Raw genomic sequence first — 5,956 nt, 5'->3', positions numbered from 1 at the left:
TGTCTGGAGTAGGGTGGCGGTGACAGGGGGGATGGCCTTGCCCCCTCCAGCCTTGCTCCCGGGATGCGGCAGCAGCTCTGGGTGCTGGCCAAGGGGGGCGGAGAGGACATCAAGGCAAGCTTGTCCCCGCTCCTGGGAGATGGTGGTGGTGCAGGCTGGTGAGTGGCGGTGCTCCATCCCCCTGCCACTGCCACCCTTCATTCATGGGGAGGGGAGGCAGGCAGCCCAGGTGAAACTGGAGTGTGTGGGGGGAGAATGATGCCAGACCTGAAGGGGAGGGAAGCAGGCCCAGCCCCAAAGTGGCTGTGGGGAGGGGACAGCAGGGGGCGAATGGGGCTGGATGTGGTGCTCTGTCCCCACCACAACCCCATGATGATGGGGACACAGGGGCTAGAGCAGGTGGGCAAGGCCAGTGGTGCTGGCCTCATGCCCCCGCTCTAGTGCATGGGGCTGGATGCAGGGGGTCGGGGAGGGGACACAGGCCCAGAGGTGGAACCAGCCTTGCCACCGCATACAACAGCATCCCACACTGCTGCCACCTCCAAGGAAGCAGTGATGGCATTGGGTGCTGGCCTCTCCCCGCAACTCTGGCACACAAGGCCGGACGCCGGGGGTGAGGGGTGGCGAATGGGGCTAGAGGTGAAGCGACAGCACCATGAGGTGCTGGGTGGCGGTGCTCCGTCCCTGCCTGTCCGCCCCCCCCACCCCCATCAGTCATGATGGGCAATGCTGGGAATGGACTGGGACAGCAGCATGGGGAAGTGGGTGGCAGCACTCTGTCCTCACCTGCCAATCCCCTCCCATCATTCTTGATGGTCAATTGGCTAGTTAAGTATATATCTATGTAGCAATCCATCCCTAAAAGAAATGTGGTGGTCCCTAGTGTCCCAATTTAAATAGTATAGGGGAGATTCCAATATTAATGTTGAATTGTACCTCGATCAGCAAACAATCCCAATGAAATTAATGACAGTGTTTATGGATTAAGGTGTTACTGAAGGTGGATAAGAAAATAATTTTCTGACACATAATGAATTTATAGAAACTTTCTCACTTCCCTTATTACCTTGAGGTAATATGCTTTGTCACTTCGTTGAAACAAGTTGGTATTTCTGAGATGTAAATGAGATGTGTATTGATGCAGTAGTTATTTTAAAGGTTATGACTACTTACAGTAAATAAGGGGCTGGACAGTGGATGCACCTTTTATTGAATGGATCAGGCATTCGTGGGTTCACACAGGATGTGGGAAACCCAAGTTTTTCTTTCCTGAGATGTGGAAAATGAAGGTTCAGATCCTCTCAGGCAGAAAGTGCCTGAGAGGTGAAATCACCGTTGTAAGAGGTATGTTATGGTGGGGTGTTTTCAATTACTCTTGATGATCTATTTTGCATAAACACCTAAGCATTCACTGAAGCAGGGGCAGGAATTCAGGTATCCCCTGAGTTGCTCTAAGTACGAGGATGTAGAGTCTCTCTTTACATATTTAAATTTAGTCTTTTCTAAAAAGTGGAACAAATTCAAGCAAGGTAGATGGGATACCCAGTGGCAAGGAGGGTATTGCTGGGTGGTGAGGAACTCCAGGTTCAAATGCTGCCTCTGAATTGTTTTGTGAAAAAATGCATTTCCTTTTCTCACACCTCCCAGCCCCTCCAAAGGAAAAAAAAATATTTTCATAAACCGACTGGTCACTTAGTGCCTAACTATGGATTTATGAGATTAATTATAGGTGTCTATTTTTGCATTTCAATCTACTGTTTCCAAGATTTGCAATTATCAAACTGCACATTCATTTAGGATTAAAATGTGACATTAGAAAGTCTTACTGAAAGAATTTTAAAGAAGGATTTTTTTCATGTAATATTTAAAAATTTTAACTGAATGTTAGATGTTTATTAATATATAGTATGCTAAATACTTCCCATTGTCTACATTCCTGCCTGCATTCCAGCTATAGAAGTTATTCTGTATAATCAGGTCTTTCATTGTGTTTTTTCAGTTTTAAACACCTGAAATGTGCTTCTAGATATTAATGGATTATACCCAGCAACACTTGGATATTACTTTACATCTGATAAAACATATTTGGGGGTGATGGTTGGTCAAAATTACAATTTGTCAAGGCTACAGATTTCTCTTTAGTCAGCAAATATTTTGAACAAAAGTCAAATAGTTTTCCTTTTCTCTGTTTTCCTTGTATAGCAGTGGTTGGTAACCTATGGCCCATGGGCTGGATCTGGCTTGTCAACAGAACTGATCCAGCTCATGGAGGTCTGATCTGGCAGGAGGGATCAGTCTCACAGAACTGAGCTACTCCATCCCTGCACTCTGCAGCACTCCCCACTGTAGCAGAGCCCACTGCTCCTCAGTGTCTGAGCTTATCCTTGCTGCAGAAAATCTGGGAATATAGAAGCCTGCTACTCTGGGTTGAAGGGGTAGCAAGGGGGTGGGGGTAGAAGGTAGAGACTTCTGGACTGTAACAACAGTCAGGTCCTAAGCTCCAGTCCACAGTGGCAGAAGGCAGCCGACCCCTACCGTATAGCTCTTTACACTTCTAAATTGGTGCTACCTTTTTGATGCAATAGCTCTTTAATAACACATGCTGGCTAGACCTAGCATGAGTATTTCTTTTGTCTAAACTTGTTGACCCTTCCATAGAATCTGTAGCCTCAAGTCTCGTCCCTGTCATACTGGTGTAAAGCAAAGAGTAAACTTTTTGAAGTCAGTGCAAAACCAGAATGAGAAAAGAATTGAACTGCCAGTGTATCCACTCCGTGAGTCAATTTGTAAAATATTATTTCTGACATTTACTTGTGCAAAGTGCTGCTGATCATTTTAGCATGGCAACTGTGTGGGGAGAGGTATGCATCTGTTCATACCATTATCTTGAAAAGTAATGCCTGTCAGTTTTCAGGAAAAATAAGATTTGTTTGTTTGTGTAGCTGATGCAATACAGACCTAATGCAAATAGTAGTAAGTTAAAGATCTAATGCTTCTGAAAGAGTACATTTGTTGCCAGTAGAAGACAAAAATGGTGAAAATTAATATTCATTGACATGTAGCAAATCAGAAACTACAAATAGAATGTTTGTAAGATAAAGATCAAATGCAGTAATGTGTTGATATGATGGATAATTTATGGTCGGTTAAAGTAGGTTGGCATTTAAACACTCTTCCTCTCTATAAAAAGATCAAGCTGGACTTATATCTTTAGTCATCAGTTAATTCTTGACAACACATGCTCCTTAGCAGTTGCTGCTGAAAATCAAAATATTTTTGGTTCATCTGAATGGCATTTTGGGTTTTGTGATACAGAATGTATTCCCTGAACCTCCACAGAAATAAGGCCACTTTGTGCTGACTTCCCTGCATGAAGGAACTGTAAAGCTGTTTGTGTCATGTCCAGCAGGGGCACACAACTCGAGGAGGCTATTCATGAAGCTTACTACCAGTGTAGCCACTTCTATGGTAATTCCCCCTCTGGCTAGTGCAGGGTAGGCAGGGGAAGGGGAAATTGCCAGGGGATGTAAAACAGTTCTTGGCACCCAATGTCCACTGATATTCACGACAGTCTTACTTTTGCCTTTAATTACTCCCCTCTCCCCCACATTTTTTTTACCATGCTTTCAACTTTATGTCAGTATGTTAATAAAAATGGCTCCATTGTTTTTTTGTTACTTCTGACTTAAACCAAATTTATATTTTCTGAAACTTAAGGGCTTCTCTACCATTTTCATATTAACATGTAAAGCTCATTGAATTACAACAGAAAGGCAAAGAGTTTATATTCTGTGGAAGTTTAGACTTCTGCTTAAATGTTATACCTTGCATAATTTAGCCTATTGTGAAATCCCTCGTTTAAAATTTAGGGCCATGTTCAAATGTGGATTTTTAAATGGAGGAATTTATCCCTTTTGTGGGCCCCCTCTACACATGCAGGAAAAGATGTGATGGGGTATGATTCACACAGTCACACTTCCTGCCATGCCACATGTGCATGGCAAGAGGTGTGATTGTGGGATCATGCATTAGATCCCATTGCATCTTATTGCCAGTGGGGGGAAGCCTAATCTCAGGCTCCCCTTGCACTGACAAGAAGCAAGCTTCTGCAGCTGGGAGCCCCATGCGCCCCAGTTGAGGGGCTCCCAGCTTTGGGGGTGCCCCATGTACTCCCGGGGCAGGGGAATGGCAATTCCCCCACCCCACACCCAGGGTAGGAGGATCACTGCTGAAACAGTCTCCCTGCCCCAGGGATGTGGGCTGGAGGATTGCTTGGGGCTGGAGGATTGCCACAGGCAATCTTCCCCGCCCTGGGAGTGCAGGAAATCCCCGGGGGGCGTGGATCGTCACAGTCATAGGCAATACTTGGGGGGGGTACTTACCCCTCCTGAGATTGGCTGCTGCCAAAGCCACCACTGGCTTCTGCGGGCAGCCGCTGCTCACCATCCCCCTGACACCACCACCGGTGTCTGTAGGCGGTTCCTGCTCACTGCCAATGCTGTTGCCTGCAAGTGGTGCCCCCTCCCCCCCAGGCTTGGGAGGCACTGGTCGTTCATGGTCACAGTGGTGATCCTTCGGCTCCAAGGGATTCCCACACCCATGGGCAAGGGGGATTGCCCTGCAGTGATCCTCCACCCCTGGCAGTTTCCCACACTCCCAAGGTGAGGGAATGGCAGTGGCGATCCTTCCTTCCTGGGGGTTTGTCAGGACGCATGCTGCAGGGAACAGCATCCACAGCTGTGAGACACTGGGTTCCAGAAACTGCAGGATGCTACCAGGGCACAGAAAATGCAGCTGCTGTGGAAGAAAGTCCCCAGCAGTTATTGAACTCCCAGCCCCAACTGGGAAAGGTGCCCCCCTGTGGTTGGGAGCCCTGTCAGCTGATGGGGCTCCAGGCTGCAGGGGAGACCCTGTTACTCCTGCAAATTACTACCTTTATATCTGGTGTAGTAGCCACCAGCTATAAAGGTAGTATACATTTTCAAAGTCTAACTTTACAGTTTGTTTGAACTTTTTATTGTGTGATAACTACTTTGCATGTGCAGCTGGTCACAAGATATTTACACAATTAACTAGTTAATTGCAGAATACCTATAACACGTGAAGGGGGCCTTAATCACACAAATGACTGCAGAGCTTCAGCTCATGTAAATCTGTAGCCACTGACATCCTCAAGTTTAGTTTGGTTTGTTGTTGCTGGATTTTTTTGAGCTGGTTGTTGAGTTGTTTGGATGTTGAAGTATTTTCATTTAACTATCACTGGGCATGCCTACACGTACATCAATGTGCCATAATTCCACTATAATAACAGGTACTAAACTTAATGCACTATAATTGACTCTACTACGCATTAGCACAGGTGCACATTTTTTGCTAATGTCCGGTAGACTAATTCTACTAGTCATTAGTACAGCTTTAGCTGTGATGTGCTAATGCACAGTAGAATTAGTCTACTGCACTTGTAGCATCTCATGTAGATGTTCCCACTATTTCTTAAATAGTTTGCTGGCTTGGGAAGCCTTGAATTCATTCCACTATACAGTAGCTCTTTTCCTAGCCAGAAACTTCCCTTGAGGTCTTTTTTTTGAAGCAACTTAAGTTAGGAATTGAAGTAGATGTCAAAATATTTTTTATGTCTTCATTCATTGAAGTTCAATTTAATAAAGTAGGGGCCTTGTTGCACCTTCCACTGTGAGCCACACAAAAGTTGACTGGTGTTAGTGCTAGTACATTTCAGACCAGCAGAAGCCTGGAGTCCTGCCCCCTGTTGTCCCCCACTTCCACCCCTGGCCAAACACCACTTACTTGTGACTGCTTCCAGCGTTTATTCCAGGGGAGCAGGCAGGGAAGGGTTAACCTACCTGCCCAGCTGCCTCCACTGCTGCTGTCTGGGCTTGGAAATTATCTAGTGGTCTTTTTTTTTTTTTTTTTAATTTTTTTACTTTTTTATAAATTT

At 45.6% G+C, this 5,956-nt stretch overlaps 1 protein-coding gene and 1 long non-coding RNA gene across 4 annotated transcripts in view; both read left to right on the top strand.

The window, feature by feature from the left end:
• Positions 1-5,867, top strand: part of LOC109291347 — a 22,082-nt gene extending 16,215 nt beyond the window's left edge. The window contains exons 2-3 of the long non-coding RNA XR_002095823.1: positions 547-552; positions 5,670-5,867. This is a non-coding gene — a long non-coding RNA (uncharacterized LOC109291347). The remainder of the gene's footprint in view (positions 1-546; positions 553-5,669) is intronic.
• Positions 1-5,956, top strand: part of CACNB2 (calcium voltage-gated channel auxiliary subunit beta 2) — a 233,595-nt gene that overhangs the window by 210,136 nt on the left and 17,503 nt on the right. The gene's annotated exons all lie outside the window — the stretch shown is intronic.

This window comes from Gavialis gangeticus, unplaced genomic scaffold, assembly GCF_001723915.1.
Source record: "Gavialis gangeticus isolate Ggan-Ray unplaced genomic scaffold, GavGan_comp1, whole genome shotgun sequence".
Classification (NCBI taxonomy): domain Eukaryota; kingdom Metazoa; phylum Chordata; order Crocodylia; family Gavialidae; genus Gavialis; species Gavialis gangeticus.
Note: the sequence above shows the minus strand (reverse complement) of the source record. Positions and strands in the feature narration are given on the sequence as shown.